Below are 24,810 nucleotides of genomic sequence, written 5' to 3' on the forward strand. Positions count from 1 at the left end.
ATAATTAATAGCTTTAATGTACATCAGTGTGCTGTATTGTGTCCCCAGTGTGGTTTACAGTAGGTTTGACGACATAAAACCATTGTAATTATGAGATATGACCTATTAATGCATTGACCACGGACAGCCTATTTGGACCCCGTCAAATAAGTTACAGGTGGGCCCTGTTTCAGGTTTCAGCTCCAAATTGTGTCCAGAGGCTGAGATCTGGACGTCCCACCTGCAACTTATCCCATTCAAAAATTTAGGCTGTTCGTGGACAGTGGAATTTCGGGGTTCTGAAGGCTGCTAATTGCTCAGGGGGGCCCAAAGATGAACTTAAAATTGATATTTAATCATTTTTATGCATTTTTATCAATCATGACAACAAAATATAAAAAAGATCCCACCTGTAACTTATTTGACAGGGTCCAAATAGGCTGTTCGTGGACAGTCCATATTTAGGCTAATTATGCATAATTAATAGCTTTAATGTACATAGGTGTGTCGTATTGTGTCCCCAGTGTGTTGTACAGCAGGTTTCACCTAATAAAACCACTGTAATTATGAAATATGACCTATTAATGCATTGACCACGTACAGCCTATTTGGACCCCGTCAAATAAGTTACAGGTATACTTTGCCCACTTGTAACTTATTTGACAGGGTCCAAATAGGCTGTCTGTGGACCGTCCATTTTTAGGCTACAGTGGGCCCTTAATTTGCCCACCTGTAACTTATTTGACAGGGTCCAAATAGGCTGTCTGTGGACAGTCCATTTGTAGGCTACAGTGGGCCCTTAATTTGCCCACCTGTAACTTATTTGACAGGGTCCAATTAGGCTATTCGTGGACAGTCCATTTTTAGGCTACAGTGGGCCCTTAATTTGCCCACCTGTAACTTATTTGACAGGGTCCAAATAGGCTGTCTGTGGACAGTCCATATTTAGGCTAATTATGCATAATTAATAGCTTTAATGTACATCAGTGTGTTGTATTGTGTCCCCAGTGTGGTGTACAGTAGGTTTCACCTAATAAAACCACTGTAATTATGAAATATGACCTATTAATGCATTGACCACGGACAGCCTATTTGGACCCCGTCAAATAAGTTACAGGTGGGCCCTTACTTTGCCCACCTGCAACTTATTTGACAGGGTCCAAATAGGCTGTTCGTGGACAGTCCATTTTTAGGCTAATTATGCATAATTGATAGCTTTAATGTACATCAGTGTGTAGTATTGTGGCCCCTGTGTGGTGTACATTAGGTTTCACCTAATAAAACCACTGTAATTATGAAATATGACCTATTAATGCATTGACCACGCTCAGCCTATTTGGACCCCGTCAAATAAGTTACAGGTGGTTCCTTACTTTGCCCACCTGCAACTTATTTGACAGGGTCCAAATAGGCTGTTCGTGGACAGTCCATTTTTAGGCTAATTATGCATAATTGATAGCTTTAATGTACATCAGTGTGTTGTATTGTGGCCCCTGTGTGGTGTACAGTAGGTTTCACCTAATAAAACCACTGTAATTATGAAATATGATCCAACTATTTGGACCCTGTCAAATAAGTTACAGGTGGGCCCTTACTTTGCCGACCTGTAACTTATTTGACAGAGTTCAAATAGGCTGTCCATGGACATGCCATTTTAAGTCTAATAATGTATAGTTCTTCTGATGGGACACATAGGCCATTCGTGGCCACACAGGCGGTCAGTGGGACGAATAGGCTGTCCGTGGTCACTGGGCGGGGCCACGGGCCGTCACTTAAATTGGCCGTGGACAGACGGGCCGTTCGTGGTCAAACAGGCTGTCAGTGGGACGAATAGGCTGTCCGTGGTCACTGGGCGGGGCCACGGGCCGTCACTTAGATTGGCCGTGGACAGACGGGCCGTTCGTGGTCAAATAGGCTGTCAGTGGGACGAATAGGCTGTCCGTGGTCACTGGGCAGGGACACGGGCCGTCACTTAGATTAGCCGTGGACAGACGGGCCGTTCGTGGTCAAACAGGCTGTCAGTGGGACGAATAGGCTGTCCGTAGTCACTGGGCGGGGCGACGGGCCGTCACTTAGATTGGCCGTGGACGGACGGGCCGTTCGTGGTCACATAGGCTGTCAGTGGGACGAATAGGCTGTCCGTGGTCACTGGGCGGTCGGTGGGATGAATAGGCCGTTCGTGGTCACATAGGTGGTCAGTGGGATGAATAGGCTGTTCGTGGTCACACAGGCGGTTAGGGGGACGAATAGGCTGTTCGTGTCAGTGGGCGTGGCCAGGGGCCGTCACTTAGGTTTGCCGTGGGCGAAATGGCCGTTCGTGGTCACACAGGCGGTTAGGGGGACGAATAGGCTGTTCGTGTCAGTGGGCGGGGCCAGGGGCCGTCACCCAGGTTGGCCGTGGGCGAAAAGGCCGTTCGTGGTCACACAGGCGGTCGGTGGGACGAATAGGCTGTTCGTGTCAGTGGGCGTGGCCAGGGGGCTGTTCGCAGGTCACAGGTGGGACGGACGGGCGCTCCGTGGTCGGTGGGTGCGGTCAGGGAATTTCGCGAAAGGGCGGTCAGGGGGACGCGCGTGCGCTCCGTGGACGCCCGCCCGCAACCTGTTCGGCGCGTGTCGAATCGACTGAGGGCGGTCGGCGAGTCGCCCCCCTGTGGCCGATGCCCGGATCGCGGGCGAGGGGGCCGGATTTCGTCGGCACCGTCGGCCGGTCCCCGAAAAATCACCTAGGGGGCGACGCGCGGGGGTCCCCTTCCCTAACCCGGTGGCCTAAAGGGCGAAAGGTCCTAGGTTCGAAACCGAGCAGAAACAGTGGTTGGATTCTGACAGAAAATGTAAACTGTTTGCCACACTAGGTGGGTGAAGCGCTCATTTCCTTTATATCAGTGGTCTCAAACTCAATTCCTGGAGGGCCACAGCTCTGCACAGTTTAGCTCCAACCAGCTCAAACTCACACCTGCAAGGAAGTTTCTAGCAATCCTGAAGACCTTGATTAGCTGAATCAGGTGTGCTTGATTAGGGTTGGAGCAAAACTGTGCAGAGCTCTGGCCCTCCAGGAATTGAGTTTGAGACCACTGCTTTATATGCTTTTTAATAAGCGTGCACCTAAAGATTTATGTCTGCATCCTGAAGATGTGTTTCCGTAGTGAAGTGGTTATCACGTTCGCCTCACACGCGAAAGGTCCCCAGTTCGAAACTGGGCGGAAACTGTGGGTGGTTTTTGCAAAAATTTCGTATGCGATTTTCTGTTGAGCAGGTCAGTACACTTGCAGGGATGTTTGTGGTTTAATCTCTTTAGAAAAGGACAAAAATAAAACAAATGACCATTGAGGTTTCCTGTACAGTAATATAAAATGTTCGGTCTGCCAACAAAATTAGCAGCATTTTGCCATGTTAAAAACACTGGGCAGTCTATAGTTTCAGTCGCTTTTGAACAAGCGTACGCTAGAAGCAGTGGGACTGACGTCCAAATCAAGTTTCTGTAGTGCAGTGGTTATCACGTTCGCTTTACACGCAAAGGTCTTCAGTTCAAAACTGGGTGGAAACAAGTGGAGGCATGTTAAATATAAATGCTGCAATTCGATACAAAACCCTTACTTTTAAGACAGGTGAAGGCCATCGTACCCAGGAGCTGTAGGCAGACTGCCATGCCGAATGACCTCTGTTCTGTTGTTTGTGGAATTCACAGACTGTCACACTGCTTGCAGAGTAGATTATGGGAAGGAGCCATCTTCTAAAAAGCACATGTACCTCATCAATAGGTTTCTGTAGTGTAGTGTTCATCACGTTCGCCTAACACGCAAAAGGTCCTCTGTTCGAAACCGAGCAGAAACAGTGGTTGGATTCTGACAGAAAATTTAAACTTTTTGCCACGCTAGTAGCAGCGCTCCTTTCCTTTATATGCCTTTTAATAAGCGTGCACCTAAAGATTTATGTCTGCAACCTGAAGGTGTGTTTCCGTAGTGTAGTGGTTATCACGTTCGCCTCACACTCGAAAGGTCCCCAGTTCGAAACTGGGCGGAAACTGTGTGTGGTTTTCGCTTGATCAGGTCAGTACACTTGCAGGGATGCAGGCACATTTTCTGTCAAAAATAAAACAAATGACCGTTGAGGTTTCCTGTACAGTAATAAAAAATGTTTGGTCTGCCAACAAAATTAGCAGCTTTTTGCCATGTTTAAAACACTGGGCAGTCTATAGTTTCAGTCGTTTTTGAACAAGCGTACCCTAGAAGAGGTGGGACTGACATCCACATCAAGTTTCCGTAGTGTAGTGGTTATCACGTTCGCTTTACACGCGACAGGTCCTCAGTTCAAAACTGGGTGGAAACAAGTGGAGGCATGTTAAATATAAATGCTGCAATTCGCTACATAACCCTTGTGAAGGCCATCGTACCAAGGAGCTGTAGGCAGATTGCCATGCCGAATAACCTCTGTTCTGTTGTTGTGGAATTTACAGACTGTCACACTGCTTGCAGGGCAGATTATGGGAAGGAGCCATCTTCTAAAAAGCACATCCCTCTCAACATTAGGTTTCTGTAGTGTAGTGGTCATCACATTCGCCCAACACGTGAAAGCGTAGCGGAAACTCAAATCAACGAAACACCTTTTACAAACCAATCGCAAAGGTTTTATCAAAAGGTGTAATCAGGTAATGGCAATCCGCGAGCTACCTAATATCGTTTAATATGAGGTGTCTTTCAAGGCATAATATCTTAGTAAACCGTAGGGCTCGTTTTATGAAAGCTTGACTTGAAAGTCAATCAGACCCTTTATCAAATGCGTCATTAAATGTGTACGAATCTATAAAGTGATACGAGATCACATAGAGACCAGATACACAATGGTTCACGAACCGTTGAAATTTAAAACAATTTCGAAACAGCTATGACGCGTAACGAAGCCCAGTTTAATAAAATCACGTGACCTTAGCAGTGATACACTCCGAATGATTTGAGACGAATGATTCACCCTGGTGTCAGAGCTTCACGAAGCACGTCTCATAAGAGGGTTAAACCACCCTCTTCTCTCTCTCTTTCTCTCTCTCGACCCCTTCCTCTTGGTTTCACTTTCAGATTGAAACCCAGATACTTTGGGTTTTTATTTGTGTTTCTTTTATTTTTACTTAAATCTACCCCTATTTTATTTTGTGTATTTACACCTGTTGAGCCTGAATAGTCCTATTCAGTTAAATTGAATTTAATTAAATTGGGAATTTAATTAAATCAATTTGCTTAGTCAAGTTCCCCTCTAGTTACCAGAGCTATGAGAACACACAATGTTTACATACATTTTTTTTATTTATTTTTATTTTATTTCAATTTAGTTATTTACGTTTGTTTCAGCCTGAATTCTTATATTCAGCTAAAGAAAAAAAGAAGGGCTTAACTAAATTTGAAATTTAATTAAATTACTTGATACGCTTCCCTTTCCTTTTAGTTTTCTTAGAGCTATAAGGACGTTCTAACTTTACCTTTACCTTATTTTAGATCACTAGTCACTATCCTCATCTTCTCTCTCTCTATAGGATTACAATATCTAGCGACTGTTGTTTCCATAGCGAGTTACACACGTCATTAATATCCTACTTCCTGTCTGTGTTTTACCCATCCTCACTCCTTAGCACCAAGCTAAGTACATGAAGTACGGCTAAACACAAACGCACAGTAGGCCCCAGACAGAACTGGAAACACTTCCCATTGTTTCTTCTTCTTCTTTTGGACCTTGAGATGTCTGATGTGTCCCTGGTAGCTTAGTCTAACAGCAGCATAACCCATAAGTGACTCCTGTTTACCTATGTCTCCTAGCTAAACCTAAATAGGTAAAACACTCCTTTCTTCCTCTTCTTTTCTGGTTTCATCCCATTGTTTTATTTTGGTTTTGCTCTATCTGTTACTCTCGTAGCACAACATGTGAGAAGAACCATCAGCATTTTTGAGTAATAGGTTATGACATGTAAGAGCCCAGTCATCAGTCGATGCTGCTTAAAGCACGTCAACTAAGATACTCAAAACTTTTTTTTTTTTGTTGTGTGTGCTCACCAACACTAAATTTTAGCTGCTCCACATAGCCATTCTCCCACACAGATAGCTCACCACCTCTGTAGAAACTTGCATTTGCCTTTGCCATTTCTCTCTCGTGTTCCCACAAGTGTTCCAGTAGGCCTCAGACACCCAGCTCTGCCACCAGGACCACCTGAAGACCCGGCAGAGCAGTGTCATGGACATCCTTCAGCCTGAAGCAGGCAACGACCTGCCACGGCAGAGGAAGGAACAGTTAGGCAACAATGAAAGCAGACGTCTGACACCCAGCCTGAGCCACCAAGAGCTGACCAGCATTATCTTCTCCTTGGCCATGCTCCCGCAGGCCTCAAACAGGAGGTAAATGAACTAACGCTGCCAGCCACAGGACTCCACAGAGAACGAACCCTGCTCAACGGGAGAAGGCACAGGACAGATGCAAGGACCCTGACAGAGCAGAGCAACTGAAAGAGATCATCAGTTTTCAGGCGGACGACAGCTCTGAGCACCTGCAAACCGACGGGTAAAGAACTGTTTCACTCAAAGAACTTAAAGAAATGGTTGAACTCAAAGAGAGCTAAAGCCATCAATGTGCAGCGGAAGTCCGAACACTGACTTAGCGATGCTGTAACATTATTGACGCACTCCATGTGGTCCAAAGAGAGCTGCAACAGTCCAACCCACTGCAAATGGACCACACAAGAAAGATGGACCCTGCTGACCTTCACATTAGCAGCGTAAGCTTCCCCAGCCCTGCACAAAGGGGGGGAGGAGCCAAAGCCCTCGGCTTAACACTTCACCAGACAGTGTCCTGAGAGCCCCTGCAGCTGCAGGAGGAAAAGGTAACTCAGACAATCCCTGAAATGGCACATGAAGTGACACTCAACAATCTCAAGTGAAAGGTCAGAGACATCCCTGCCAATCCACGAGACATTGATTTTCACCTGCAGTCTGCACCTGCAGCCGGTGTGGCACACCGAGACAGACTCCATCTGATCTAGACACATCTAGCCCAGCTGGGCCCTGCCCAAACACCAAGCAGGACAGACCTAGAAGGGCCTGTGCTACCACCACCGACTCCGAACGAGTTTTCTGTGGAACTTACAACGAACCTGTGACGGAGGAGGACACCAGCTTCAAGAAACTTTTCCTCCAAAACCAGTTAGTCACCATATTTTCACCTGCCCCCACGCAATGCCCACTCAACGATGCGTGACCTGATGCAGAAGGCCTCTAACACAGAAGGCCTCCCCAGAAAAGGTTCCTAAGACCCCATTGATTCTGAACTGCAAAGCCAGAAGGCACACAGCATGAAAACAATGCAAGACTCTGCTAAAAAGTCCCTGGTCAACATAGGACATAAAACTTTTAAAGTAGATGAAAATGTGTGCTCAAAGAGCAGCAAGACTCTGCATTAGTAAAAGTAGAATTTTACTGATATAAAGGAAATCTTGAATGGACGTGTAAGCCTCACCTGCCAACAGACTATGCACGACTCTTTTGAAACAAACATTTGCTACATGCTGGTTGAATTGGCACTGCTACACATTAGTTTCCATGACAATGAAGGGTTACAGGAAAACTAGCATGACCTATAGCCCCTTCGTAACTACTGTTATCCTAAAAAAGTGCTTATTTGATCATTCCGATCCAAACGGGACATGATATGCGATACACATTTTGATCACTAGCTGCTGGCTTGTCTAAATGCAGATAAAACGATAGCTGGAATTGACATCTCTACTTAAAATAATAATAATAAAAAATAAAAAAAAAGGGGTCTTAACTGGTATCGGTAATTTCAGCATTAAAGCGTAAGTCTGTTTGACAAAGGAATCTCATCTCAGCGGCATGCAAACTGTACCGGTATTTATTAGTCTGCTTTGGTTGAAGGAATCCAAATTGCAGTATTGCTTAATCTGTTTCTGACGAAGGAATCTCAGTACAGTGTTATATACACGTAGACTTGGGTGATGCTCCCCTTTCTACAAAGTAAAGACCTTACAAATTATTGTTAGGTAAATTCACCTAAATTTTGGCTGCATCTACAAGCAGAGAGCTACCTAGCGATCAAAACTGTTTACTCGCTGAAAAGTCAGTATTTATGCACGAGATGGACGTAACTATATAGGCTTAGACAAGCTTTGACTTACAGCAAATCTATTTCCTTACTCTGTAAACAAATAGAATAAGTTGCGTACAGTAAAGAGAAGAGTTCCATGAGTAAAATTTGCAAATGCCAAACCACATTTGCATTTTACTGAATCTAACATCAAGTTCTTGAAAGATTTAAAGTATAGGCGCCCCCTTTTAACCCGTTTAAACATGCATAACTCATTTAAAATGTGCGGACATTCTTCATGGACTGTTGAATTGTTCTTACATGCACTGGTTCCCATGACAACGACTTGTCACAGGAAGTGCTAACTCGTGACGTCATCTTGTAAACAAACCAGCCTAGGTGGCTAAGCTAACTTAACCTAGTGTCCATCCAGTTTAGGCTAAGCTAAGCTAACCTAGCATCCATCCAGCTTAGGCTAAGCTACATAATAACTTCTACAGTTAGCGGTTAGCATCATTTACTTGAAGCCTTAATTACAGCTTTTATGTATACAGCGCAAAGTATTCTAAAATACTTTCTTTAACCCCATTTAGGGTTTCTAATTTTTCTCTTTCCTTACTTTCAATTCTTCTCAGCTGAATTTCACCTTCACTAGTTTAGGCATAGTCCTTGCTGAGCGCTGTAGGCTAAATTTGCAGATGCCCTGTCAATTAAACCCAAGTTTAATTACATGTAAGCTGTGTAGCTAGAGAAGAATTCTTATAGTTATGAGAATTTTCATCAGCATGTTGACTAAACCTTTGGAGGGACACACACGGTGTGGTCTTAAACACGCAACAGCTGTGACCCACTATGGAGTTTTGGTCCAGGCAAATCTAAAGGTTAGTCACTAGTGCTATTGATTACTCTCAATTTCAGATCATTCCGGCTGTTTTTATCACTTACTTAAGTCCTTTTTATTTTTATTTTACTTCGATAATAATAGCAGTCAGCTATTCACTTGTCTATACTGTCATGTATATGATTTATTTCCATTTCTTCTCTTGTTCAAATGTGGTTCCATTTCCCATAGGGCCCAGAAAGGAACCAGAGACACCTTTATTTGTGATTTTGTTTATTTTCAACAAGTGCACTAATTTTTATGACCCTGCAACACAAGTAACTTCAACGATTACTAGGGCATAACTATAGTCCCGAGGATTGATAATAAGCATAATTTGAATAGGAAAGCTGTCCTTTTTCCTCCTATTCTTCACTTCGTCAAGCCGTAGTGAACCACCAGTTAAGTCCAGAGAAATATTTTAGTCATAAGAACCATCTTAAGTCATTTATTTCATCTCGGCTATGCCCTTTCCAGGAAATACTCTCGGAACCACACAAGTCTTAGCCTCCTAACATTCACAGCTAAGATGATAAGGATACAATACACACTTCACTAGCTAGCTACACATGAAATACCTAGCTTTATGCTACATATCTAGCGAACCCATTAAACCGTGGCTCTGAACTTTCTAGGGTCATGCATTAGTCTCTCACCACAGGTGTGCCAAAATGTTGCAGATCCTCTGCTTAACCTGACCTTAACCGGTTAGGAGAACGAAAAGACTGACAAGCCATCGCGAGGAACACTGTTCCACCCATGGCTGCTGACATCCGACGGCACCGGAGCCAACGGAACTGCACCATGAGAGAAGAGGACAAACGACCCATGCCCCAAGCCAGAGTTACAGCCACACCGGGGTGATCAAGATTCTCATCTCCTTACCCCACCTTATGGGTATAAAACAGAAGGTAAACAACCTCACATAATAGATCACAGCGTCCCACAAGGAGCGGACCTGTGCCCAAAGCCTTACAGACCAGCTAGACACTGAGGTTCGAACCAGATTCAATGCAGCTAGACTGAGCATGCCCAGGACCAGCACAGAACTGTCACCATGGCAACAACCCAGGTACCAGCCAAGCCCCTTGGAGAAGCCATGGAGGACAGCACCCTGCAAACACCACAGGAAGACCACGGCTGTCAACGACAGCATCCTCTTCCATACCCTTCACACAGGTGTCAATCTGAGGCTCCGCAAGGACAGCTGGACGCACCTGCCTCAGAGTTACTGGAGCCGCTGACACACGCAAAATAGCTCCCTGCACAGGACTCACCCGAGGAGTCCTGTAAGGTACAAGCTTCCGACTCCTTGCCCACCCCAGCTTAGGCAAGCTTGCGTCGGAACCACCATAAGGACAGAACAACACTTCAATCCTTCAGACCTCTCGTGACTGAGAGGCTAACAACCACCTTCTGACCTCCGGCCACCAGCACCATGTCAGCTTGAAAACCTCTCTATGCTACATAGAGGCCTAACCACTTCCTGCAACCACAAGGAAACACCTGCCCCAAAACTAATGAACTTCAGAATGTCCCAACACCTGCTGCCTCAACACCTGCTGCAGAGACCTGGACTTGGCTACTGTCCACATCACCAGCCGTGGAACGACCACCGCTCCAGAAGACACGAGCAACCAGAGGCCACCATGGCCTTCCAGCCTTCTATGACAAGTGTGTGTCCGATCTCTCTGCACTTCCAACTTCGCTCGTGGTTGTCCTTGAGGGGGGACAACAACGATCGAGAGGGGGGATCTGTAGGGTATGGACCAATCAGACACATACTAATTATTCATTATATACAAAGGTTTATGAAACTCCTCACACAGCCCAAATGAACAAACACAAGGGCAGAAACAGTGTCATGTTACAGGGCATGACAAGGAGATTTTACGACCTCCGAGGAATGTGGCCACATACTCAAGAGAGAGACTATGAAACAGAAACCCTCTTTAAAACAGACTTTGCTGCATTAATCATAGACTAACTGATCTATAAATGAACATGCATAAAACTGTGAAAGAAACAGTGTAAATGGTTTACTGTCTCGTGTACTATTAGGTATATATTATGGTATGTATCCTGGTATACAACAAACTAACGATCAATGTAACCTCACCTGTATAGTGCCTCCTACCTAACTAATCCTCATTTAATGACTCACACTTTGATGTACATCACCTTCTTCTAGAATGCAGTGTGGATGTGTTATAGCTATTTTAGCATTAATGAAGGTATAATCTTCCTAGGGACAAAGATCCATAAATCAACTAAGAGCCACTTTCCCTCTCAGACATGTCCCCTTTCTGATTGGTCGAGTTCAACCCTTAGGGGAGGATCTTCTCCAGGCCTTATTAGAGACAGTCCACATGTGACCTGCCTCTCTTAGTTTTTCATCCAGCCGCAACACTGTTCTGGTGAGACTGGGGAGCCCCCTCCCCCTCCACGGGGGCCCCAGGGCCCAGCAGGCCTCGATTCCAACCAGATCCGGCCTCATGGAAAAGAGAGAAGACTCTCTCACAAAGAACCAAGGACAATCTCAGGAGTTTTGGAACAAAGACTCCAACCAACAAAGACTCCAACCAACAACGACTCCAATCACCCATCCTTCCGACTTCCTCACTTCTCCTGGGTGCTCGGCGTGGCCTCAACAGAGTCCCAGGCCTTGCCCAAACCAGCCATGCGGTCCTGGAGAAAGAGAACGCTCAACCAACTTCCACTTGACACTGCCGGAACCATCAACGACTTCAATTTTCAACAACTTCAAGAATTGTTCCCATTACAAATGCAAGTATTCAATTCAATGAAATGTGTAAAATGAAATTCTGATGGTTCTTCTCATAGACCCTCTTCCGGTTTCCAACTTCATCCTATCACTAACCTATTTATGTATTCATGTGTGTATGTTGTTTAGTTTATTTATATTCATATAAATATCTATATTTAGTTAATAAAACTTGTACATAATATGTATTTGGTTCTGTTTTGCTTGCAATACAAGTCACTTTACGATCACGGTTTTTGCTACTGGCTCAAAGTACAAGTACAGGCGAAGAAATAATTATTCTTCGGTGGCCATGGAAGATACCCTTTATTAGAATAAATTAATAATCAAAAGAGTTCGTTGGAAGAACTGATTAATTGATTGTAATATTAATTCAGCCACATCAAGTTAATCCAATTAACTGACCCAAATATTTATAATTAATAATAACAAGATATTATTGATTATTAATATTTCCAAAAAGCTGAGTTCCTTACAAGAGTTAGTATATATTTACAGTTTTTTTCAATTGTTTACACGCAATTTTGAAAACCGGGTTCTTTTTTTCAAAATGTAATCACAATTATCCAAACACCACACTCAATTGGCATAATTTCTAGATTGTTTGGAAAATGACACACTTCTGTCAAAACATACACACTTCAGTCAAAAGATATACACATATTTGTGAAAATGCTATTAGTTTTCATTTAACCAACACAGTCCTCAATGATCAGACACTATTGTAACCAGTTTCACACTGTTGTGATAAATAAAAAACTGTTTTGTAAAAATACTATTTTTAGGAAATAGCATGTGCTAGATTTTTGGCCAGACATTGTTATGTAAGGGATAATTTAGATGAAAAAAAAAATTGTGACACACAAACAACATTCTTCATGATTAGTTTGAGATATAGGGAGAATGTACACAAATAGGCCTACTATAAACTTACCAAGCACTGCACAACACTGATTTCTGCAGACTCATATTTCAAGTATTTATTTACAGTATTTCTTACCATAATCAGTTAAAGTAATCAACCAACAATGAAATCAATGAAAAAAATAAAATCTGTAGACAAATTAAAATTACTGCATGAAGTACATACAGTTTGACTCTGAAGAAAAACTGCTGTAAAAGCAACAAGAATACTGTAACTATTCAGTTACAGTATCAACCAGAGATTTGGTTGAACTCTTTGTCCAGCTTCCATCGGTGTCAGTCCATGGTCCCTCTACCTCCTTCACCTCTTCCTCTACCTCCTTCTCCTCTTCCTCTACCTCCTTCTCCTCTTCATCTACCTCCTTCACCTCTTCCTCTACCTCCTTCTCCTCTTCCTCTACCTCCTTCATCTCCTCTTTGAGCCCCCCCCCTCTTATTCTCACTCTTCTTCTTCTTCTTCTTCTTTTAGCTCCTTCCATTTTTGTTGAAGACAGGTGAACTCACCTGCTGCCTTTTATAGCACTCCTGAGTGATGCGTTTTCAAATTAGCACATGTGTGCTTCCACGCCTGATGGATGTGCATATCCAATTCATTCATTAGTGTGGTCAATGGCAATCCGGGGCTTTGTAATGACAAGGAAGTAACCTCACAATCCTTATCTGTGTCTAAGGTGTGAAAATGTGTGTAGAGTTTTACAAATCACCGTGTGTAATGTTGTGCAAATCTGCGGAGGGGTTTTGCTCATTGGAGTAGAATTTTGCAAATTGTGTGGAAATTTTTATTTTAGTGTGTAAACAATCATAAAAATCTGTAACAAAATGTGTTCTTGAGAAGAAAATTATCAATTTGGCCAATTGTGTTTTGTTGGTGTGAGTCTGTGTTAAGAGTTTAGGAAAAAGTATCTGAAGTATGGGTAAGCGCTTGTTAGCGATTGAAAAAAACTGTAAATACTTTTGAAAACAGATTCAAATAAGCGGCGATCCTAAATTGCAATATTATTTCCCACTATTACTGTTTTTGACTGTATTTTAATCATATTTCAAAAACAAAAAGAATCTTACTGAACATAGACCTTTAAACAGTATTGTATAATTCCATCTAGGATTAGTTAAAATTATTGGACAGTTATGACTGTTTCTTTCTCTTGTTATATATGCAACATATATTATATTTCATTGCATGTTGTCTCGGTAAGTAATTTCAAATTTTATTGGTCCAAAATAATTGAATTTGCATATTAACTGTCACAACTCAGTAGTCACACAAATTAGTGCTAGCAGCTGACACAATTCTGAAAACTATTGGAACAAATGTATACATTTTATTCTATAACCTTAAGTACGTTTTTGACATCCAATATTTTCTATTTTATATGAGGGTAGTCTTGAATAGATAAAGCGGTAATTAAATAAATGACCTGCTAGACTAAATGTTTTGTCTTTTTCATTCACAGACTACTCCTTCGGGGGCATTACTGCAAGATGCATCTCTAGTTCGACTGCATCGTTTGTGGTCGGACACTTTGCCACCAGAGGATCACAGGTGGATTGCCAGCAGGCTTTTTAAAATGGGGCCCAAGGGAAAACCAGAGCTTCGAGACAACCTACAGCTCTGGTATTACCCACCACAGCCAGCACTTATTTACAACCAGGCTCCAGCTCCAGACAGATTTTTTTGTCTTGCTCTGTTGCTGTGGATGCCGTACAAGCTTTGGAAGATCAAGGCTCTCTGTCCCAATTCTGCCTGCGGGCAGCATCAGCTGACTGGAGGCGGTCTGCACAAAAGGGCACGGCAGGTTCTGGACATCGATAGGATGTACAACATGGTCACAGAAACCCTCATCTGTACCAAGTGTAAAGCCTCGCATGTGTCCTGGAGTCAGACTGTCCTGCAACAGCTGGATCTGGGCAATCGCTCTGAATTTCGGGTCATCCTCACGCGGAAGTAAGTACACTTTAATTCCACATCCAGTTGATAGCCCATCATCACATATGTTTGCAAATTCTTTACAAATCAGTTGTGTAAAATATATGAATGTGTGGATTTAGCTTTTCCTAAGGTATGCCTGTGATATGAGAGTCATTCGGCTCCTGCGTGAGCGTGGCCTAGGCAACAGTCCCGTGTCATCAAACAGCTGCGTGAGAACCACAGTGAGGAGTGGCTCCAGCGTATGGCCCGGTACACCACCCAATGTGTGGACTTCCTCAAACGACCCGGGGTGTTGCAAATACAATTCCAGGAACCCCCAGAGCCTACAGTGGTCCCAAGCTGCAAGTGGCTGCTCACCGTGTACAGCCAAGACATCCTGACAAGGCTGGATGAATCCATGCAAGGATAACATCTACGTATGGTTCAGTCTTGAAGATGGATTCCACTAAAAAGGTTAGCAGGGGATTTTTGTTAATTTATGGTGTTTACTGTTATATCATTATAAGAGCATGAGTATCATATTCTACATGGTGTGATGTTTCATTGCATTGCATGCTTCCTGTCATCTACTGCAGATCACTAAGAAGCTGGCTGGGACGGCAAGGGGAACGGGACTCTGGCTTACCTCTGTTGGCAATGAGTTTGGTCAGGTGCTCATGAGTGTGCTGACAGCACAGGAAGGAGCAGGACTGGACATGATGGTCGATGGTCTGGTGAAAAGGTACCAGCAGGCTAGTGTGGATCCACCTGCTGTTTTGTACGTGGACTGTGGCTGCTGCACTGATGTGGGTGAGACCAAGCTGAAAACCAGATTCAGAGGGTGGCCTGATCTCATGATTCGCTTGGACATCTGGCATTTTATGCGCAGGATTGCCATGGGGTGTACAACTGATGCCCATCAGCTGTATCCCATCTTCATGTCACGGCTGTCAGCGTGCATTTTTGAGTGGGATGCGGCTGATGTTTCTATGCTTCGCAAAGCAAAGAGAGAGCTGTTGATATCCCAGGGTTGGCCTGCGCTGACAGATGAAGATGTCAACAAGCATCTTACCAGGAATGAGCTGGCACTCCATTGCCGGAGGAGGACCTGTGGAGAGGAGACTACCATCCTTCTCCTTGAGCGGCTGCTTACAGAGCTCCTGAGCAGCAAGGGCAAAGACTCCCTGGGTGTTCCTCTCCTGGACCGAGAAAGGATGGAGCACATCTGGAATGTCCAGAAGAAGCATGTGAAATGCATTCAAGACCCCCCTGGTGTTGTGCTCTATACAGAGACAGGGAGCCTAAACAAGGGAGGTGTGCTTCTGAAGACCTACAGATGTGCCAGAGGCTCCACTTCTCTCGAGTCCTTTCATTTACACCTGAACCGTTTCATCCCAGGTATTGTCTTTGTCACACACACTGTGCAGGTGTAAAGAAAGAGCATTAAGTGTTTTTGTGTGTTCCTTTAACACCTCCTAAACACTGTTGTGTCTATTTACAGGGACCAGTGCAAACAGTCTGAACTTTCAGATTTATCTGCTGGAGGGTCTACACCGGTGGAACCAGGACCGGGAGGCTGCTTCCCTGTCATCGGAGCCATCAGCTTTGCGCAGCTACACAGGAGAACTTGTTCACTGTGTAAACGGCAATTATGAAAAGCTGTTTGGCAGGAAAGTGGTCCCCACGTTTTGTCCCCCTGCATGTTACACCGGTGAGAATTGTTTTATATATTTTTTTATTTTATCAACTTGCAATTTCTGTGTAACCTCCGTCTGTATGTCAGATTTAACCCTATAGAGTCGATTGTATCATAATTGATATGCAAGTTTCTAAAGGACTCTAAATGATCAACATGATCAAAAATTTTTAGGAAACATGCCCTCTGTCGTCTGATTGATTATAGTCTTTTAGTATAATTGTAAAAGTGTCCACCTTCAGCTCGTGCTTCACGTTTCTTTTCATTGTAAAACCTTTACTGATTTTATAAAGTAATTGTAAGAATAACTTTTATATTGTTTGTAATATTTAATGACTAGTTACTAGACTGAAGCAGTTTGGGTTCACTTGATTAGAAAATCATGTTACATGTAAATATCAAAATGATCATCAGACTTTTCTCTCAATCATCATTGTATTGCATTTCATTTCATGTTTTGCCCCCATAATTAAACGTGTTTGGCCTCTTAATAAAACTATTTAGTTTTTTTTCTCCTTGACGATGAGCTCTATATTCTCACACTATATGAGCTACTACAAAAGCCTAATGTATCAAATATGATACACAACATTCTATTTAATTTCCGTTTGTTTATTGTTTTTATTTCAGGTGAGCTCATTGGAGTGCAGTATCTGTTCCAGCAGACTGGTCAGGCACTGCAGGACATGAATCCTGACTCTGAGCAGACAGCAGAGCTCATTGAGGACCTCAGTGTGGAGGAGCGAGATGAAGATGAGGGCTTCTGTGACATCAGCGAGGATCACACAATAGCAGATCCGGAGGCTGTTCTGTCACCACCCTCTTCCACACTGACACTGGGTTCTTCCACCCTGGTCACCAGCAGTGCCACACCTGTACTGGGCTCCACATCCCCTTCACTGGTCCCTGACCCCAAACTTGTCCTCACACAGTCTCCTTCATCACCTGGACCCTCAGGGACTGCTGTCACACCTGTTCCCTCTGAAACATCTGTTTCAACTCTCCCCTCAGAGCCAGAGGATGCTGGTCAGGATGATGATGAAGAAGAGACGGTAAATACTACTCCTTTGTATGTCTTTCAAATTAACTAGAATAATTATGATGAATTAACATCCAGTGCTTTAAATCCAGACTTTCCACATATTTTACATTTAAAAGTACAGCCTAAATTCATTTGTAAGCTGCAAATACACATCAAGTCAAGTCATCTTTATTTATTTGGTGCTTTGTAAAATGTCAAGAATGGCGCTCTCTCTGCTTTGTACTATACAGTGCTTTACGGTGATAAACAGGAAAATAACACAATCAGTTATGGAATTATGCATTAGACAGATGTGATGTAATAATTGTATTGCATGTTTGTGTTTTTTAATAGGCTGTTGACTACCAAAATATCCCGGGTTATCAACATGTGGACCAGCTGGCAGAATATCTGGTGGATCTCCGGGACCACACAGCCCTCAGCCTGACCAACCAGGAAGCCAACACCATAATTGCTCTTTGGCAGAACCTGGATGACCGGGACAAGGAACGGGTGGTGTAAGACAGTCGATGCCGAAAGAGACTGCTGAGTGGACGCTTCAAGGTCCCGAAGAAGCCCACTCACCCTGGTGTAGAGAGCACCACCAGATGTGTGCTGGGTGCAAGCAGCGCACCTGCTCAGTGGCCTGACTGTTGCCGTCTGCTGGAGACCATCTTCATCAGACTTTGCACTGTCCACCCAAGCCCCAAAAGAAAAGGCAAGGGAGCCCTGTCAAGATTGTCTCTGATCCTGCAAGACTATCGCAGGATAAGGCAGCTTGTACTGGGCAACAGCTTGGTGATGGGAGGAACATCCATGCAGCTGGTGGAGGTTAACCAGAACACTCTGATTCTCCACACACAGGACAGCACAGCCTGACCTTCCAAAGGTGGTATGGCATCCACAAGACATCCACAAGACAAGCCGGTGTGTGAAAAAATGCTCTGGAGTGGGGGCCTTGTATCGATACGTTTTTATTTATTAATTACCCATATGACAAACCCACAAACTTTGAATATCTCCATTCACAATCTAGAAGTCCAATGCGCTATCCATTGCGCCACAGAGCCACAAAAGACAAGCTTTAAGCTTTCACATCAGAGAAGGTTAAATGACTACTCTTAGAAGCCACAGATTAGGCACTGCTGGGATTCGAACCCAGGATCTCCTGTTTACTAGACAGGCGCTTTGACCAACTAAGCCACAGCGCCAGTTACTGTCACTGGTTCGATGCTTTTGTATACAAAGTCTATAAGAAGAGAATAGCTGATTACATCATGAATAGGTCCCTTTGAAGTTACAGGATTATTTCCAAAACCTGAAAGGTGTGCAGGCTTCTGTTGAGGGACAAGGGAATATCTCAAGCCATTTATTTCTGGATCGAAACTCTCAGTACTCGTGTCTCAAATGTTTCGGGAACCTCCAGTTACGATACATCTAAATGCTGTTTCAGCTTGGAGAAATGGAAAGCGTGTTTTTTTTTCTTCTTTTTTTCTAGGTAGGTGGCCAACAATAGGTTGTTGCAGCTTTTGGCCTAGGCCAGTGGATTTCAACCTATTCTTATTTAAATAGGTGACTTAAGCTAATTAGTAGAGTACTCTGTGATCTGAGTTGGGTGTGTCCAATAAGGGAAATAAGCAGAACGTGAAGGGTATGCTTCTGAAGTAGTTTGTGGATTCAAGTTTTAAGCATATGTCTGACTCACAGAGACATCAGAGCAAAAGAGGCCACTGACTATTCTGGTGGGACTCACAACCAGGGAATTTCTCCATTCGCATCCTAGAAGTCCAAAGTTCTATCCATTGTACCATAAAATGACACACTTCAGGGAAGTGTTGCATGCGCAGCACTTCTTAGTTTTTCCAGTTTTGTGCAGGTAAACACAGTTCGTCATGCAAAGACTTTCATATGTGAAAAGGTTAAGCACTCCCATATCCTGTGCCAAAGGCACTGCTAAGATTTGAACCCAGGATCTCCTGTTTACAAGACAGGCGCTTTGACCAGCTAAGCCACAGCGCCAGACACTGGGAATTTTGTTGGTAAAACAAGTCTAAAAGAGGTACCACATCAGGAAAACAGCTGATCACGTCATGAACGAGGTCCCTTAGAGGTAAGAGGATTGTTTCCAAAACATCTGAGCAATAGAGGGTATGCACGACTCTGGTGGGACTCAAACCCACAACCTTTGAATATCTCCATTCACAATCTAGAAGTCCAATGCGCTATCCATTGCGCCAAAGAGCCACAAAAGACGAACTTTAAGACGCTATTGCATGCACATCACTTCTTAGATTTCCTCATTTTGTGCAGATGCACACTGTTCAGCATGCAAAGATTTACATATGTAAAAGATTAAGTGAGTGGTGCCCACATCCACTGGCATAGGCACTGCTGGGATTCGAACCCAAGATCTCCTGTTTACAAGACAGGCGCTTTGACCAACTAAGCCACAGCGCCACTTGCTGAACTCTCTACAATGTGTTGGCATAAAAAGTCTAAAAGAGGTAGCAGGTCAGGAAAATAGCTGATTACATCATGAAAGAGGTTAGGGGATTATTTCCAAAACCCGAGGGGCATGCAGGGCTCTGTTGAAGAAAGAGGGAATATCTGAAACTCTCAATACTTGTGTCTGAAATGTTTTTGGAACCTCCAGTTACAATACATCTAAATTCTGTCTCAGCTGGGCGAAATGGAAAGCAATCTCTGCTATGCTTTCAGCTGATCTGAAAGACAAAATCCAGAAAGATTTTCATGAATTATATATTCATATTTGTAAAGACTGTTTTGAATACATCCAGAGGCTGGATCTCAACAATAGGAAGTAGCAGATTCTGGCCTAAGCCAGTGGTTTTCAAACCATTCTCGAAACCTCCCAGACGCTATACATTTTCGTTATCTTCCTTATTTCAACAGAGTTAATTGAGCTACTTAGTAGAGTACTCAATGATCTGACGTGGGTGTGTCCAATAAGGGAGATGAGCAGAATGTGAAGGGTAGGCTTCTGAAGTAGTTTGTGGACCCCAGTTTTAAACATATGTCTGACTCACAGAGACATCAGAGCAAAAGAGGCCACTGACTATTCTGGTGGGACTCACAACCAGGGAATTTCTCCATTCGCATCCTAGAAGTCCAAAGTTCTATCCATTGTACCATAAAATGACACACTTCAGGGAAGTGTTGCATGCGCAGCACTTCTTAAGTTTTTCCAGTTTTGTGCAGGTAAACACAGTTCGTCATGCAAAGACTTTCATATGTGAAAAGGTTAAGCACTCCCATATCCTGTGCCAAAGGCACTGCTGGGATTTGAACCCAGGATCTCCTGTTTACGAGACAGGCGCTTTGACCAGCTAAGCCACAGCGCCAGGTACTGTGAAATTTGTTGGTAAAACAAGTCTAAAAGAGGTACCACATCAGGAAAACAGCTGATCACGTCATGAACGAGGTCCCTTAGAGGTAAGAGGATTGTTTCCAAAACACGAGGGCCTTTCACGCCTCAAGGGAATGTCTGAACTCATTTAATTTTGGCTCTACACTCTCGATAGTAATGCCTAAAATGTTTCCTGAGCCTTCTTCTGATATGAAAGGGCAAAATCCAGAAAGATATCCATGTATTATTCTTCATATATTTAAAGACTTTGTTTGTACAAATATCCATAGGCTTGACCATATCAATCGGTAGTAGCAGATTTCAGGCCTAAGCCAGGAGCTTGCAAACCATTCTTGAAGCGCATCTGCACCACATATATATATATTTTTTATTATCTCTCTCATTTAATACAGGTGAATCAAATAATTGATTGATAAGTAACGTACTGGACGATCTGACTTGGGTGTGCTCAATAAGGAAAAGAAGAAAAATGTGCTGCGTAGGCTTCTGAAAAAGTTGGAAAACCCCAGCTTTAAGCAAATGTCAATCTGGTAAAGACGTCTGTGCAAAGGGACACCATTCTTGACTCTGGTGGGACCCAAAAAACGGCACACTTTTTAAAACCTTCATTTGCAACCGAGAAGTCCAGATTGTCTTTCACATCAGAGATGATTGAATGACTACTCTTAGAAGCCACAGATAAGACATTGCTGGGATTCGAACCCAGGATCTCCTGTTTACTAGACAGGCGCTTTAACCAACTAAGCCACAGCGCCAGTTACTGTCAGTGGTTCGATGCTTTTGTATACAAAGTCTAAAAGAGGTAGCATGTCAGGAGAATAGCTGATTACATCATGAATAGGTCCCTTTGAAGTTACAGGATTATTTCCAAAACCTGAAAGGTGTGCAGGCTTCTGTTGAGGGACAAGGGAATATCTCAAGCCATTTATTTCTGGATCGAAACTCTCAGTACTCGTGTCTCAAATGTTTCGGGAACCTCCAGTTACGATACATCTAAATGCTGTTTCAGCTTGGAGAAATGGAAAGTGTGTTTTTTTTCTTCTTTTTTTCTAGGTAGGTGGCCAACAATAGGTTGTTGCAGATTTTGGCCTAGGCCAGTGGATTTCAACCTATTCTTATTTAAATAGGTGACTTAAGTTAATTAGAAGAGTACTCTGTGATCTGAGTTGGGTGTGTCCAATAAGGGAAATAAGCAGAACGTGAAGGGTATGCTTCTGAAGTAGTTTGTGGATTCAAGTTTTAAGCATATGCCTGTCCAACACAAAGACATCTGAGCAATAGAGGGTATGCACGACTCTAGTGGGACTCGAACCCACAACCTTTGAATACCTCCATTCACAATCTAGAAGTCCAATGCGCTATCCATTGCGCCACAGAGCCACAAAAGACAAGCTTTAAGACGCTATTGGATGCACATCACTTCTTAGATTTCCTCATTTTGTGCAGATGCACACTGTTCAGCATGCAAAGATTTACATATGTAAAAGATTAAGTGAGCGGTGCCCACATCCTGTGGCATAGGCACTGCTGGGATTCGAATCCATGATCTCCTGTTTACTAGACAGGCGCTTTGACCAACTAAGCAACAGCGCCAGTTACTGTCGCTGGTTCGATGCTTTTGTATACAAAGTCTAAAAGAGGTAGCATGTCAGGGGAATAGCTGATTACATCATGAATAGGTCCCTTTGAAGTTACAGGATTATTTCCAAAACCTGAAAGGTGTGCAGGCTTCTGTTGAGGGATAAGGGTGTTGTGAACTTTTTCTTTGTAGAAAAGTTAGAAGCTCAGACCAGGAGACGGTGGAAGTTTTCCAAGCAGAAGTTCTTTATTGCTTGTCGGTAGCTGCAGTCATTCCAACATCGTCTAAATTAAAGTAACTTTACATGGTATATTATAGGCATTTTAAGAGGAGGGACTTCTGGAGGTGGAGATAAATTCAAACAAAGCATGCAAATGTAGTACGAACACACCCTACTCTGAGGGCATTACCAATCCAATGGAATCAGCATAACTATTCAAATGCTGATAGTGGCCAGGAACTCTGGTTCCAAGAGCCATCTCAGAGCCATTAAAGAAAGTCTCAGTGATCAGACTCATTTAACTTACAATGGAGAAAACAGGATTTGCCAGATTCTCTTGCTGGAAACTGTTTCACAGCTGATATCATTTACCATCCTAACCTGAAATGCTAACTTCAACAAACAGAACTTTCTCAGTTTATATATGATAGTATTAGAAGTTAGATTAAACCTTTTAATAAACTTGTATTCCTTCAAGGGACAAGGGAATATCTCAAGCCATTTATTTCTGGATCGAAACTCTCAGTACTCGTGTCTCAAATGTTTCGGGAACCTCTAGTTACGATACATCTAAATGCTGTTTCAGCTTGGAGAAATGGAAAGCGTGTTTTTTTTTCTTCTTTTTTTCTAGGTAGGTGGCCAACAATAGGTTGTTGCAGATTTTGGCCTAGGCCAGTGGATTTCAACCTATTCTTATTTAAATAGGTGACTTAAGTTAATTAGTAGAGTACTCTGTGATCTGAGTTGGGTGTGTCCAATAAGGGAAATAAGCAGAACGTGAAGGGTATGCTTCTGAAGTAGTTTGTGGATTCAAGTTTTAAGCATATGCTTGTCCAACACAAAGACATCTGAGCAAAAGAGGGTATGCACGACTCTGGTGGGACTCGAACCCACAACCTTTGAATATCTCCATTCACAATCTAGAAGTCCAATGCGCTATCCATTGCACCACAGAGCCACAAAAGACAAGCTTTAAGACGCTATTGCATACACATCACTTCTTAGATTTCCACATTTTGTGCAGATGCACACTGTTCAGCATGCAAAGATTTACATATGTAAAAGATTAAGTGAGCGGTGCCCACATCCACTGGCATAGGCACTGCTGGGATTCGAACCCAGGATCTCCTGTTTACTAGACAGGCGCTTTGACCAACTAAGCCACAGCGCCACTTGCTGAACCTTCTACAATGTGTTGCTATAAAAAGTCTAAAAGAGGTAGCAGGTCAGGAAAATAGCTGATTACATCATGAAAGAGGTTAGGGGATTATTTCCAAAACCCGAGGGGCATTCAGGGCTCTGTTGAAGAAAGAGGGAATATCTGAAACTCTCAATACGTGTTTCTGAAAGGTTTTTGGAACCTCCAGTTACAATACATCTAAACTCTGTCTCAGCTAGGAGAAATGGAAAGCAATCTCTGCTATGCTTTCAGCTGATCTGAAAGACAAAATCCAGAAAGCTTTTCATGAATTATATATTCATATTTGTAAAGACTGTTTTGAATACATCCAGAGGCTGGATCTCAACAATAGGAAGTAGCAGATTCTGGCCTAAGCCAGTGGTTTTCAAAACATTCTCGAAACCTCCCAGACGCTATACATTTTCGTTATTTACCTTATTTCAAAAGGGTTAATTGAGCTACTTAGTAGAGTACTCTATGATCTGACGTGGGTGTGTCCAATAAGGGAGATGAGCAGAATGTGAAGGGTAGGCTTCTGAAGTAGTTTGTGGACCCCAGTTTTAAACATATGTCTGACTCACAGAGACATCAAAGCAAAAGAGGCCACTGACTATTCTGGTGGGACTCAAAACCCACAACCAGGGAATTTCTCCATTCGCATCCCAGAAGTCCAAAGTTCTGTCCATTGTACCATAAAATGACACACTTCAGGGAAGTATTGCATGCGCAGCACTTCTTAGTTTTTCCAGTTTTGTGCAGGTAAACACAGTTCGTCATGCAAAGACTTTCATATGTGAAAAGGTTAAGCACTCCCATATCCTGTGCCAAAGGCACTGCTGGGATTTGAACCCAGGATCTCCTGTTTACGAGACAGGCGCTTTGACCAGCTAAGCCACAGATCAGTGAAATTTGTTGGTAAAACAAGTCTAAAAGAGGTAGCACATCAGGAAAACAGCTGATCACGTCATGAAAGAGGTCCCTTAGAGGTAAGAGGATTGTTTCCAAAACACGAGGGCCTTTCACGCCTCAAGGGAATGTCTGAACTCATTTAATTTTGGCTCTACACTCTCGATAGTCATGCCTAAAATGTTTCCTGAGCCTTCTTCTGATATGAAATGGCAAAATCCAGAAAGTTATCCATGTATTATTCTTCATATATGTAAAGACTTTGTT

At 43.2% G+C, this 24,810-nt stretch overlaps 11 non-coding genes across 11 annotated transcripts; 2 read left to right on the forward strand and 9 right to left on the reverse strand.

The window, feature by feature from the left end:
- Positions 1 to 3,112: 3,112 nt before the first annotated feature.
- trnav-cac (transfer RNA valine (anticodon CAC)) lies at positions 3,113 to 3,185 on the forward strand. Its single transcript has one exon. It is a non-coding gene; the product is annotated as a tRNA-Val (tRNA).
- A 744-nt stretch (positions 3,186 to 3,929) lies between these two features.
- Positions 3,930 to 4,002, forward strand: trnav-cac (transfer RNA valine (anticodon CAC)). Its single transcript has one exon. It is a non-coding gene; the product is annotated as a tRNA-Val (tRNA).
- Positions 4,003 to 18,407: 14,405 nt separating this feature from the next.
- Positions 18,408 to 18,481, reverse strand: trnat-agu (transfer RNA threonine (anticodon AGU)). The gene has a single exon. It is a non-coding gene; the product is annotated as a tRNA-Thr (tRNA).
- A 734-nt stretch (positions 18,482 to 19,215) lies between these two features.
- On the reverse strand, positions 19,216 to 19,289 carry trnat-ugu (transfer RNA threonine (anticodon UGU)). The gene has a single exon. It is a non-coding gene; the product is annotated as a tRNA-Thr (tRNA).
- A 364-nt stretch (positions 19,290 to 19,653) lies between these two features.
- Positions 19,654 to 19,727, reverse strand: trnat-ugu (transfer RNA threonine (anticodon UGU)). The gene has a single exon. It is a non-coding gene; the product is annotated as a tRNA-Thr (tRNA).
- An 831-nt stretch (positions 19,728 to 20,558) lies between these two features.
- Positions 20,559 to 20,632, reverse strand: trnat-cgu (transfer RNA threonine (anticodon CGU)). The gene has a single exon. It is a non-coding gene; the product is annotated as a tRNA-Thr (tRNA).
- Positions 20,633 to 21,339: 707 nt separating this feature from the next.
- Positions 21,340 to 21,413, reverse strand: trnat-agu (transfer RNA threonine (anticodon AGU)). The gene has a single exon. It is a non-coding gene; the product is annotated as a tRNA-Thr (tRNA).
- Positions 21,414 to 21,949: 536 nt separating this feature from the next.
- trnar-ucu (transfer RNA arginine (anticodon UCU)) lies at positions 21,950 to 22,038 on the reverse strand. The gene is given in 2 exon segments: positions 21,950 to 21,985; positions 22,002 to 22,038. It is a non-coding gene; the product is annotated as a tRNA-Arg (tRNA).
- Positions 22,039 to 22,177: 139 nt separating this feature from the next.
- On the reverse strand, positions 22,178 to 22,251 carry trnat-agu (transfer RNA threonine (anticodon AGU)). Its single transcript has one exon. It is a non-coding gene; the product is annotated as a tRNA-Thr (tRNA).
- Positions 22,252 to 23,326: 1,075 nt separating this feature from the next.
- Positions 23,327 to 23,415, reverse strand: trnar-ucu (transfer RNA arginine (anticodon UCU)). The gene is given in 2 exon segments: positions 23,327 to 23,362; positions 23,379 to 23,415. It is a non-coding gene; the product is annotated as a tRNA-Arg (tRNA).
- A 139-nt stretch (positions 23,416 to 23,554) lies between these two features.
- On the reverse strand, positions 23,555 to 23,628 carry trnat-agu (transfer RNA threonine (anticodon AGU)). Its single transcript has one exon. It is a non-coding gene; the product is annotated as a tRNA-Thr (tRNA).
- Between the last annotated feature and the right edge of the window lie 1,182 nt (positions 23,629 to 24,810).

The sequence above is a fragment of the Siphateles boraxobius genome, unplaced genomic scaffold, assembly GCF_051911475.1.
Source record: "Siphateles boraxobius isolate OS27281-9 unplaced genomic scaffold, OSU_SipBor_1 520, whole genome shotgun sequence".
Classification (NCBI taxonomy): domain Eukaryota; kingdom Metazoa; phylum Chordata; class Actinopteri; order Cypriniformes; family Leuciscidae; genus Siphateles; species Siphateles boraxobius.